Genomic DNA, 13548 nt, shown 5'->3' with positions numbered 1-13548 from the left:
ACCTTTAGTTTCAGAGACCACTTAGAATAAATGAATTCCTTGAGTCCAACTGGAGTTTGGATTGGAGTTACATTCAATTTGATTACCTGTGGGATGAAATAGTATTTCATAATGATTACTATCACCTGTGATTATGGAAATATTCATGTATAGTCCTCTTCTTTATTAGATTAAAAAGTTTGCTCTACATGATACTCTTTAAGCTAAACCTTAGATACTTGATTGTTTTTGTTATTAAAAATAGTAACATTTTCATGTTTTCTAGATTTCAGGTTTAGAGAACTGCTATTAGGGTGTGTGCTCATGTGCATATGGGGTATGTGTGCATGCCCAGCCAGAGTTTTGAATTCAATCTTAATGGATATTCCCAATCTAAGAGTTATATCTCAAGATTTTCTGACTTTTTGGATGGAAAAATCATAGGCTTGGGAGATTCTTCTCTATTTCTGGGTTGCTAGTATTTTTTAAATTCATATATGAATGAATTTTAGCAAAATAGTTTTACCTCTATTAAGATTTTTCTATTAGAATAAGTGCCAACAACTGGCTATCTTCCATATACTTGATCTTTTGAAAGCTTTCTCATTTTTTCTTGTGTCCTGAGTTCAGTCTGAACTTCCAAATCCCTAAGTCTTCAGTTTTGCCATACTTATTGCAAATGTTTAAAAATTCATTTTAATGATTTGATGAAGTTATTTGTTCTTTGTCTTGCTAAGGAGTTGTAAGAGTTGCTTATTATTTTGAATATTAGCCCTTTAGCAGATACATGACTTATAATTTTCTTTCATAGGTTGCCTTTTAATCTGTTGATGGTTTGTTTTGCTGTGCAGAAGATTTTAGGTTTATAACCCCACATCTGCCTTTTTTTATTTGTGTTTCTGGTGTCCTATCAAACAATTGCTATTTGGTGAATGTCATGAAGCTTTCCCCCTATGTTTTCTTCTAGGGGCTTTGCAGATTTAAATATAATATCTAAATCTGGAATGCCTGGGTGGCTCAGCGGTTGAGCGTCTGCCTTTGGCTCAGGGCATGATCCCAGATTCCCAGGATGGAGTCCCACATTGGGCTCCTTGCATGGAGCCTGCTTCTCCTCCCTCTGCCTGTGTCTCTGCCTTTCTTTCCGTGTCTCTCATGAATAAATAAAATCTTAAAAAAAATACCTGAATCTTTAATCCATTTTGAACTGGATTTTGTACATGGTATAAGATAGAGGTTCAACCTCCTACTGCATGTGAAATCGAGTTTTCCTAGCATCCCAAGCATCAAAAACCACTGTTAACACCCCTCTGGGCAAAAGTCTGGTTAGGTTTTTACCTTCTAACTCCTAGAGATGTTAAACTCAGGATATAAGGGGATGGGGATATAAAATAGGAATCTTGAGGTTTCAGAGAAGTAGTGAGTGATAAATGATTGCTTAAGCTTGGCTGGACTATCTCTTCTTCTCCTTTATTTCTTACTTCAGGACAGCGTTATGCTACTCTGGTTTTCTGCTACTCTGTCCATCTTGGCCGCAAACCTAATGCTTTGTGATGAAGAGGCTGGCAATCTTTTTTTCAATGCAATCTGGGAAGAGAAATGAGAACTTAATTTCACCATATTCTTTTACTGCTTTTACTATCACCCAAGACCTTAATATTGCAGGAAATTTGATCCTCCAAGTGCAAAGCCACATAAGGAAGGAAATAGTAAGTTTATGATAGTCCAAAGTTAACAATCTTGTACATGAGGCCAGTAGTGAAAAATATTCAATGTGGCTAAGAAATTTAAAGAGGAAGGTATACTTTTTTTTCCCCTCAGGAAATTGTATTTCTTCCAGTAATAGGACTTAATAGGACTTAAATATAATTTATGGCTCTTGGCTGAAAATTCAGGAATAACATATTGTGCAAACTTGCAGAATCTGACCATGATGTTCCGACTCTGAACAGACTTTTGGGTGATAAAAATTTTGGTAGCATTGAGTGAGAGTCATTTATGGATAAGGAAGAGAATTGGCAGTAAGGCTAAATCAGGCAGGTAGGAGTTAGCCCAAGGCACCTCCAAGTTAGAGTTGGGCATGGGAGCATAAGGGCAGCATATAGCGAATCTATGAGGGAGGCCACATATAGTATGAAGGGGATGTGATTAGATGAGAAATTATATTGGGGAATGAACTGGGGGCAAATCAGGCTGTATACAGCATGGTAGGGATTGGAGCTTTATCTTAGAGGCAATGAAGTTTGATAGTGTTAGTTAAAAGTGAAATATATTGTAACAGAAAAGGAGAGTTCATGTGGTTAAGTAATACATAAGGGTAATTTTGTTTGATTTTTTTTTTTTTAACTCCACAATCACTTACATCTCCCCCCCCCCCCCCATAGGTGAGTTTTTTTCAGTAGATAGGTATGTTGCCAATTTCAAATAGTACATACTCATACTTACCTGAAATGCATATTTATTTAACTGGGCATTGTATTTCTTTGAATCAGGTGAACATGGCCCAAGTAATAAGAAAATATCTTGATTACAGAGATATGAGAGACACTAGTTTGATAAGGTTTGTGATATTTTAGATAATAGAGAGAAGCTGGCTTGAATTTGGGAACAAATTTGTGCAGGTGACAATGATCAAGTTCCTATGGCAAGGGGCTTGAATTGTGGCTGAGCTTCCAGCTGTTAACTTCCCTGGAAGTTAACCAAAAGATAACTGTTCCAGGGGATAACTGTATCCTGTGAGGATCTTACAGGATAGAATCAGTCCCTTAGTGGAAGCTAATCCTTTTTTTGGGCTCTCCATCCTTGCCTGTTTTTGCTTTTACTGTTAATTCTATGGGATTATAGATCATATAGCTGAAAACACCTTTACAGAAGGAGAAAAGGAACTAGAAAAAATCTCCACTAAAATAGTAAACAAAGCAAAATGGCATGAATAAAACCAAATACTTAAGCACTTTCAATAAACACAGTAAAATCACTGGAGACTATTAGAATAGATGAAAATCAATCACTGTCCTATCCAGAAAGGCTATAATATGCCAGATACATACTAAACAAAAATAAAGCTGTGGTAGCTACACATCAGACAAAAAGCAGTTGTAAGGGTATATAAGATGTTTACAAATTTTAAACTTAAGGGAACTCAATAACCCTAAATATTTAAAACAGAAGTCCTTAAAACCAAAGAGATAAACACCATTGCAGTTGAGTTGGGATTGGAGCAAAATATACAACCTCCATTGATCTAAGTAAATCCCACTTCTCAAGGAAGGAAGCAAGCAAGCAAGGAAGGGTGAGACCACCTAGAGTTGAAGGTTGAGAGGGTAGTTACCCAGCCAAACCTTGATAAGGCATCAAATAGAATGAACACTGGAAAAGAGTTAAAAATAAATTGCCGGGGATTTCTGGGTGGCTCAGCGGTTTGGCACCTGCCTTTGGCCCAGGGTGTGATCCTGGACTCCTGGGATAGAGTCCCACATCAGGCTCCCAGCATGGAGCCTGCTTCTCTCTCTGACTCTCATGAATATATAAATAAAATCTTAAAAAAAAATTGCCGTAACCTCTGTAGAACTGGTTTTAGAGAGGAGCAGAAGTCACATTGTAGAAGGTCTAAAACTAAATATGGGTGACAATGTAGCCATTGGGAGCCCTTGCATTTCTTTGATACCACTGGCAGCCACAGAAATCTTGGAGGGATAACGAGCCTCCTTTGGCTCGGATGTAACCTGTTGCTAATTCTATTGCCTTCAACACATCCACATTTTATTTTTCTCTCTGAGGCAGTAGCTCTCAAATTCCCAGCCATAAGTGAGGCACAACTATACTCCATTCTGATTTTCAAATTTGGAGAGTCTCAAAAAAATTTACTCTCCTTCGATCACTCACTTGACTAAATGACTCTGATGGACCCTGACTGAGACAGTCTGATTCTATCAAGGAAAAATAATCCACATAACCTAACTCAATGGAAGCAATTTAATACAGGGAATTGTTCACATAGCTGATGAAAGAACTAAAGGAGCAACTAGGGGATCACATAGGAACTTAAGGCCAACTTGGGCTAAAGGGAAGCAGGAAAGAAAGTATAGTGCTACCAGAACGAGGAGGCTGGTAATGCCTTGAACCATGGAGAAAGCAGCCTTCCTGGAATTGCAGACAGAAGGCCTATCAGGTAGCTGCTAAACCCAAGGAGCCAGAATCATTGCTGAAGGTATTGCCTGAATTGGAAGAAGCAGAAATACTCTAGCTTTAGCTCTTTACTTCCTCTAGTCTTTCATCAGTGCCTCCCCATTAACTGCTGATACCTGGAAAGCAAATGGAAAGGGAACTGAGGCAGGAGAAAGGAGTGACATAGATGTGAGAACAAAAAAGCCATGACAAACCCACGTAGGCAGGCTTACGGCATAAGCATCCTGCCCTTCTTTCTTGTTTCTGCTCTGGGATAGTTCTTTCTCCTTATCTAATTAGGGAAGGAAGAAATACCTGATATCCTTATTTGTAAGCAGTACTTATTACTGCTATCTCCTACAGCCTTTCCAACTTGGGTATCTTTTTCTCTGCAGTCAAATCCACAGCACTAAGTAGTACATTACCTATCTAGGGAGAGTAAAAGGGAAACTACCTAGTAGAGACTATTGATTTGAGAGTCTTGTCAGGGCTTGAGTTTCCAGGTAGCATTTAGATGATATAAACCACAGATCTAGCACATAAAACCATACACAGTGCTCCAGCTGTGGCTTATCTGCTTATAAATATATTAACTTTTGATTAAAGGCATTCACCAAGACCATATAGCTTCATCAGAAAATTATGACTTTGTTAATTTTAGTCTGGGTTTGTTACCTATTTAGTCTTTCAACACAGTTATTAGAAGTTTGTCTTTTTTTTTTTTTTTTTCATCAACTACTAGCATGCATGGTTTCATGAAAGACTCTTGGATGTTTTATTCTCTTGGTTGTAAAGGAAAGCTCTTCATCTCCATTAACTATCTTTGTGAGATTATTAGATTTTGATTTTGATTTTTTTCACATAATTATTCCTCCTAGCTTATTTACAAAATTGATAAACCTTTTATGTATTTTTTCCAGGATGTTGATAAAATACCGATACTATTGTGTTTTCTTAATATCTTTCATTAACTGGTCTTCTTTGGGCATAGTACAATTAGAAACATTTCTAGCTACATTTTCTACAAATCTATATTTCTCCATCTTATTCAGGAATGTTTGTAATCTATATATAATCCATCAATGTCACAAACCTATGTTTTTTTTTTTTTTTAACTAAAGCCATTTATTTGGCAGGACTTCTTAATGAATTTACACTGCTTTATAGTAATGACTGTTTCCTGTAGTGCTCAAAAATCCCTTGTTTGATAGCTTACTAATAGAATTGCATATGGGAATGAAGTAAACCTACTGGTCTACTGCACTAAGAAAAAATATGAAACATATTTTCTTTAATATCATTAAAAATTGCCATTGTCTATGACTTTACAAAGGAAAAATTACTTTTAGAAACCCATAGGCAAGGTCTTGTAGTATTATGAATTGGTAATACAAATTGAGGGGTGGAAACAAGTTATGGGCTTTTCACACAGGGATTCTTTATAAATTTGGAAAAATGTAAAGCATAAAGAACAAATAAAATCACACTAATACCACTGTATCACAAAGTGCTTACATTCAGCGGGGAGTATCAGAAACCTGAGAAACTGTGGCTTAAATTTGGAGTTTTATATACTTGGTAAAACTTTCACAGATGGGCAGTCCCAAGCTGGCATGGCATTCCATGATGCTATTAGACCCAAGATCCTTCTATCATTTTCCTTCATTAGGGCAAGATAACTGCCCCACCTTCAACCTTGTCTACATATCCCAGGCAGGAAGAAAAGATATGTGCTCACTTTCTGAAATATGGTGGGAATAAATATAAATTATTGTGTATATGTTGCAAGCTAACCTATCATTCCTGGTTTACAAATGAGAAAATGGAGGCCCAGTTTCTCCAGGTACACAGGTAGTAAAGGAGGAAATCTGAGGTTTTATTACCCATTTCTCTAATTCCTAGATACATGCTCAAATTGACTTTACTACCATTTTAGTAGCAATGGTTTAAGTTGCTTTGACTTTTAAAAGCCCTCAAAGTTCTTGGTTTTGACTTGTTTTATGGAAGAACCAAACTTCAGTGTCTCATGTGACCCTTCTTTCCCTCATAATTAGAATGGTCTTTTTCTGAGAGCAATACTTGACAGAATGTGGTCTGGGAGCCACTTCTATTAGCTTGACTGCTGGTGGTGGTGGTGGTTATGGTAAGGCTTGTTAACAGCATGGATTATTGGACCCAATCCCAGATCTAGTGAATGAGACCCTAGGGGCTTGGTTCCATAAAAATGCATTTTTAATAAGCTGGACAAGTGAATAATATGACCATTAAACTTTCAGAACCACTGTACTAGAAGATAATTTTCTGCCAAGCACAAACTTACTCTGAGTTGCAGCTGTTTCCAGGTCATATAGTACTCATATAGTGAAATGAAGCAAGAATATTATCTACTCTTGGAGCAGAGGGTCTTTACTCTGAAAAGTGGTCCCACACTTCCTGAAAGCTATGGAAAGTATTTCTGCAAGCAAATACAGTTGGTGAGACTGGTATGTGTATGTTTTCTGTAATATAGGTCTTGGCTAAAATTGCAGGATCTAGAGTCCAAATGACTAGGTTCAAATCCTGACTCTGCCACTAAACTGGCTGTAAATCTTGGGCAAATTACTTAAATCCCTGTATCTTAATTTTCTAATATGTAAGGTGGGGATAATACCTATCTCAAGATTGTAGGATTTAGAAGAGTCAATACAGGTAAAGCATTTACAGAAGTGTCCAGTATTAGTTTTCAACAAACATTAGTTATTGATGTTTTTGTGATATCATTGTCAAAACTTCAATACCTATGTGGATGGTCTCTTACCACCCTTGTACCTGATAATCTTTTTTATTTTTAAGGGTATATGATATAGGATCAATCTGCATGATTAAACTTAATACTGGTAAACAGCTTATGGCATAGAGCCTGTTAATGGCAAAGAACAGAGCTTATGGAAGTTTTCCTGCAGACTGTCCTTGTAGCAGAGTTAGGTGAGATTAGCTGGCTGATTCTTCAGTTGCTGCCTTAAAGCAACCATGCAGTTGGGAGGAGATGGGTCACGACTTCTCTGAACCTCAGCTCTTAATTGAGGAATACTTGATAGTATCCCTCCTACCTTGGAGGAAAGCTGAGAGACTAATTAAGCTATTTCTGTGGCTCAGGATCTTAAGCTTTTAAGAGCATGAACTATGTTAAAACTTTACTAATTGCAGCCTGTGGTTTCTATTACTGCGATCCCTGAAGCTTCTCCTGCTTCCATTTTGGAATATGTACAGTAACCTAAAATGCAAGAAGGTGGCAGGTACTCAGATGGTAAGTCTGTTATGTATGTGCAGAAACAATGCACTTTATAATTAAGATCAAGTGATTGGATTGAGCAGAAGACAGAATCAGAGGCTTTAGTTGAAATATCTAATGAGGTAAATGAGAAACTTTGTTCTTGCTGTGAAGCTGAGCGTAAGTGAATATAAACTGGACTATCCTAGTCATGAAGAAGAAATGACAGATGAATAAGCTTATTTGTGAGGTAAACCCCTTTTCAGATACTGTGTCCTTCCCTTCCCCCCATTGATTCTGTGCTTTTAATTCTATGACACTTTAACTTATAATATGTTCATCTAATACCTTCCTCTATCAACTAAACACCGTGCTTGGAATCCCTGTCGAATGGTTAAATAAACTTATGCTACTCTGAGGTTGATATAAGCATTGTATGGTAATCACTTCTACATTGTTGTCAGTAAGGTTCCTTTAATTTCCCATCATCCCCATGTATTCCTAGTCTTGGATGTGGAATGGGTATTTTACCTGTTCATTAATACTGCTTTCTGATGATGGTTCATTTCTCCCCTGCCTCTTCTCAGGCCTTTTGAAGTATCTTAGTGACTATTCCAACTTCATGTAATAACCTAGGACTGTAATTTTCTTTTATATTTTGATGAGATTATCACCTGATCTACTGTCTTTTCTTTACTACTGCTACTACTACTACTACTACTACTACTACTAGGGTTTCTGAAAATTTCAGTATCCATAAGGATGATCCATCCAACATCCTGGCTTTTCAGTTCTCTGAACTCCTCTTTATTACTTCTGTTTTCCATCCTACCTCAACCACTCCTTTCATTGTCCTACCAGTTTAGAGCCTTCTACACTGACCATTACCTCCTATTTATCTAACTTACTCTCTACAATGAACTCTCCAATAACTTCACTACTCAGAACATTCTTCAGTTGACCTTTTAACTGTTCATAAAGTCCTCAAAGGGACTGGTTTCCCTTTTTCCAAGTTAAGATTTCATCATTATTACCTCCATTATTACCTTCATTGTTTGGTATCTGTACTCCTGAGACCCTCTTTACCTCAAATTTCACATTTTAACACGAGTACATGAAGAAAGTTGGGATAACCTATAAACATGTTGACTAATTTCATATTAAATTCCTCTGTTTGTTAAATATGTGAATAGGCTTTTAGTGCTGCCAAACAATCCTATTTCATTTTCTTTGTGACTTCACCCTTTTTCTATCTTCAGAAACTATCTCCTACCTTTTTCAGTCTGCAATACCCCTTCCTTCTCTCCACTCTCAGCTAATGACCTAGTTGCACTGTGAAAATAGAACTATCAGAATAAAATATCATATCTTCCCAAACACAAAATCAACATATATGCATTTATACCCTTATACTCTGCTTCTATCCAGTGTAGACATCTAAGGCCAACACTCCAACTTGTGCAATGGATCCCATTCCTTCTCACCTGCTTCAGGTCTTCACTCATCTATGTATTTATCTTTTTCATCCCTTCTCTCTACCACTTTCATTGTGGGGCACCTGAATGGCTCAGTGGTTGAGCATTTGCCCTTGGCTCAAGTCATGACCCCGGGGTCCTGGGATCACGTCCCACATCAGGTTCCCTGCAGGGAGCTTGCTGCTTCCTCTGCCTGTGTCTCTGCCTCTCTGTGTGTCTCTCATGAATAAATAAATAAAATCTTTAAAAAAATTGGACATTGTTCCAACATGTTTACAGTTTGGGGTCACTTTATCACATGTGTAAATTACATAAAACTATTCCATCAGATCTAGGGAACGTCCAAATTTTTACCAAAGTAGATAGTCCTTTTATATTCTTAACATCCATTTATGACTAATCCAGTTTTTTAACCTCCTCCCTGGCATTTGATATTGTCATTTTTTTAAAATTAGCTCTTCTAATCAGTAATGTCTCACAACAGTCTTAATTTCCATTTCCCTAGGACTAGTGATGCTGAGCTTAATTGACATCCATATATCCTCTTCAGCAAAATGTTTGTCATATGTCCATTTCCCCCCCTAGTTCTATAAAAATAAAGTTGCCCTTTAACACTATATAAGTTTAAGGTGTACTACATGTTTACTTGATATATGTTGCAAAATGATTAACACCACAGTTCAAGCCAACTCAGTCCTGTCATGTAATCACCATCTTTTTTTTTTTTTTTTTTTTTTTGTGGTAATAACACTCAAGATCCACTCTCTAAGCAATATTTAAATATATAATACAGTATTGAGTATAGCCTCCATACTAGACATTAGATTCCTCAAACTTTGTTAATTTTACAACTGGAAGTTTCTGTCCTTTGACGGATAGTTGCCCATTTCTCCCACCCCTAAACTTCTGGTATCTACCATTCTGTTTCTCTGAGATCAGCTTTTTTCAATTTCATATAACTAAATTTATAAAGTATTCATCTTTTGTCTTTTATATCACTTATCCTAATGCTCTTAAGAGGTTCATTTGTTGTCAGAAAGGCTGGGATTTCCTTCTTTGTCATGGCTGAATAATACCCCAGCGTGTGTGTGTGTGTGTGTGTGTGTGTGTGTGTGTGTGTGTTGGGGGAGTATGCATTGCATCTTCATCCATTCATCTGTTGATGGACCTTTTTTTTTTTTTTTTCTGTTTTGGATAATAAATCTGGAGTTTTATTTTATTTTTATTTTTATTTTTATTTTTTTAAATTTTTGCTTAGAAGACCTATCGAGTATAGAAAGAGCTAGATTGAAGTCACCAAGTATAAGTGTATTATTATCTAAGTATGTCTTAACTTTGGTTAATAATCGATTTATATATTTGGCAGCTCCCACATTTGGAGCATATATATTGAGGATTGTTAAGTCCTCTTGTTGAATAGATCCTTTAAGTATGATATAGTGTCCCTCTTCATCTCTCACTACAGTCTTTGGGGTAAATTTTAGTTTATCTGATATAAGGATGGCTACCCCTGCTTTCTTTTGAGGACCATTTGAATGGTAAATGGTTCTCCAACCTTTTATTTTCAGGCTGTAGGTGTCCTTCTGTCTAAAATGAGTCTCTTGTAGACAGCAAATAGATGGGTCCTGCTTTTTTATCCAGTCTGAAACCCTGCGCCTTTTGATGGGGTCATTAAGCCCGTTCACATTCAGAGTTACTATTGAGAGATATGAGTTTAGTGTCATCATGATATCTATTCAGTCTTTGTTTTTGTGGACTGTTCCACTGAACTTCTTCTTAAAGGGGAATTTTAAGAGGCCCCCTTAAAATTTCTTGCAGAGCTGGTTTGGAGGTCACATATTCTTTTAGTTGCTGCCTGTCTTGGAAGCTCTTTATCTCTCCTTCCATTTTGAATGAGAGCCTTGCTGGATAAAGTATTCTTGGTTGCATGTTCTTCTCATTTAGGACCCTGAATATATCCTGCCAGCCCTTTCTGGCCTGCCAGGTCTCTGTGGAGAGGTCTGCTGTTACCCTAATACTCCTCCCCATAAAAGTCAGGGATTTCTTGTCTCTTGCTGCTTTAAGGATCTTCTCCTTATCTTTGGAATTTGCAAGCTTCACAATTAAATGTCGAGGTGTTGAACGGTTTTTATTGATTTTAGGGGGGGATCTCTCTATTTCCTGGATCTGAATGCCTGTTTCCCTTCCCAGATTAGGAAAGTTTTCAGCTAGAATTTGTTCAAATACATATTCTGGCCCTCTGTCCCTTTCCGCGCCCTCGGGAACCCCAATTAAACGTAGGTTTTTCTTTCTCAGGCTGTCGTTTATTTCCCTTAATCTATCTTCATGGTCTTTTAATTGTTTGTCTCTTTTTTCCTCAGTTTCCCTCTTTGCTATCAACTTGTCTTCTAGGTCACTCACTCGTTCTTCCACCTCGTTAACCCTCGTCGTTAGGACTTCTAGTTTGGATTGCATCTCATTCAATTGATTTTTAATTTCTGCCTGATTAGCTCTAAATTCTGCAGTCATGAAGTCTCTTGAGTCCTTTATACTTTTTTCTAGAGCCACCAGTAGCTGTATAATAGTGCTTCTGAATTGGCTTTCTGACATTGAATTGTAATCCAGATTTTGTAACTCTGTGGGAGAGAGGACTGTTTCTGATTCTTTCTTTTGAGGTGAGGTTTTCCTTCTAGTCATTTTGCTCAGTGCAGAGTGGCCAAAAGCAAGTTGTATTGGGAAAAAGAGAAAAAGAGAGGAGAGAAAGAAGGAAAGAAAAGAGAAAGAGAAAAAAAAGGGAAGAGAAAAAAAAAAACGAAAGAAAAAAAAAGAAGAAAAAGAGAAAGAAAAAGAAAGGAGGAAAAAAAAAGGGAGGTGGGGGAAGGAAACAAATCAAAAAGCAAAACAAAACAAAACAAAAAAACAAAAACAAAACAAAAACAAAAAAACCAAAAAAAAAAAAAAAAGAACCACAGGGGAGTATCTTCTGATTCTGTGTTTTTTAAGTCCCTTGGCTTCCCCTGGAACTTGTCCGTCTAGCTGGTCTTCTGGGGGAGGGGCCTGTTGTGCTGATTTTCAGGTGTTAGCAGTTGGGGGAGCTGCTGTGCCCCTGCCTGGTGCAGGGCTCAGTGGGGGTTGTTTACCCCGTGAGGCCGCAGGAGGAACAGCCCCAGTGGCGGGGCAGCTCTGGAAACCTGGATTCAGCCCCCGCAGTAACTCCAGAGCTCTCCGTCTGCAGGGCCTGGAGGCTCCGGGGCGGGGCCGCTGATGTGCTCAGCTGGGGCAGGAGCGTCCTCGCTGTCCTGGGCCCTCCCGGCCTCTGCCTGTCCCGGGGGAGGCTGGATCCTGGGCTGTGTCCCGGCGCCCTGTGCTCCGGGGCCTGCGCTGTTGGATTCGCGCTCCCGGGCCGCGCAGCCCCCTCCGCGGAGCTGCCGCCCAAGCCCCTCCGAGCTGCTCCTGGAACCGCGCAGCCCCCTCCGCACGGAGCCTCTTCCTCTGCTCGAGCCCGGCCGAGCTGCTCCCGGGGCCGCGCAGCCCCCTCCGCGGAGCTGCCGCCCAAGCCCCTCTGAGCTGCTCCTGGAACCGCGCAGCCCCCTCCGCACGGAGCCTCTTCTTCTGCCCGAGCCCCTCCGAGCTGCTCCCGGGGCCGCGCAGCCCCCTCCGCGGAGCCGCTGCCCGAGCCCCTTCAGCTGCTCCGGGTCCCGCCGGGTCCCGCCGTGCGCGCTGCAGCCCTTAGGGAGCTCGGCGCACTCTCCCGGGGCGCAGGTGTCTGTTAGTGTCCCCGGGAGCCCGAGGGCATCCCCGCCCTCCTGGGTCCTGCTCCAACTCCCTGCGAGCCCCTTTCCCCCGGGAAGGTCGGTGCAGCTCCTGCTCCTCCGGGACGGGGCTCTCCTGTCCTGGGGACACTCGCCCCGGCCTCAGCCCGGCTCCTCGCGGGGCCCCTCCCCCTTGGAGGCCTTTTGTTTCTTTATTTCTTTTTCCCCGTCTTCCTACCTTGATAGAAGCGCGAACTCTTCTCACTGTTGCATTCCAGCTGGTCTCTCTTTAAATCTCAGGCCGAATTCATAGATTTTCAGGATAATTTGAAGGTTTTCTAGGTAGTTTGGTGGAGACAGGTGATTTGGAGACCCTACTCTTCCGCCATCTTGCTCCTCCCCTCCCTATTTTTTTAAATTTTTTATTGGTGTTCAATTTACTAACATACAGAATAACCCCCAGTGCCCGTCTTTTAGTTAATACCACATCTTGGCTATTGTGAGTAGCACTGCAATAAACGTGGGAGTGTAGATACCTCTAAAAGAACCTGATTTAATTTCCTTTGGATATACACAGCAGTGGGGATTGCTGGGTCATACAGTAGTTCTATTTTGAATTTATCGAGGATTCTCTATACCATTTTCCATTGTGGCTGCACCAGTTTACACTCCCACCAACAATGCACAAGGGTTTCCTTTTTTCTACATCCTTGCTAGCATTTGGTATCTCTTTGATGATAGCCATTCTAATGGATATGAGGTATCACAATGAGGTATCATTGTGTTTTTTGATTTGCATTTCTTTGACTAGTATGTTGATGGCCAACAGTGACATTAAAAGGTCATCTGTTGTCCATCATCCTTGGAAAAGTCTATTCAGTTCTGCCCATCTTTACAATGGATTTTTGTTGTTAGAGTTGTAGGAGTTCTTGTATATCTTGAATATAAA

General features: G+C 39.6%; 1 long non-coding RNA gene across 3 annotated transcripts in view; it reads right to left on the bottom strand.

Annotated features, from left to right (window-relative positions):
* LOC140622935 (uncharacterized) overlaps window positions 1-13548 on the bottom strand; it is a 94396-nt gene that overhangs the window by 65659 nt on the left and 15189 nt on the right. The window contains exon 2 of one of the 3 annotated variants that reach the window (XR_012022592.1): window positions 1315-1563. The exons of the other annotated variants lie outside the window; for them this stretch is intronic. This is a non-coding gene — a long non-coding RNA (uncharacterized lncRNA). The remainder of the gene's footprint in view (window positions 1-1314; window positions 1564-13548) is intronic. 3 annotated transcript variants of the gene reach the window in all.

The sequence above is a fragment of the Canis lupus genome, chromosome 32, assembly GCF_048164855.1.
Source record: "Canis lupus baileyi chromosome 32, mCanLup2.hap1, whole genome shotgun sequence".
Taxonomy (NCBI): Eukaryota; Metazoa; Chordata; class Mammalia; order Carnivora; family Canidae; genus Canis; species Canis lupus.
This window is presented reverse-complemented; position numbering and strand designations above follow the sequence as displayed.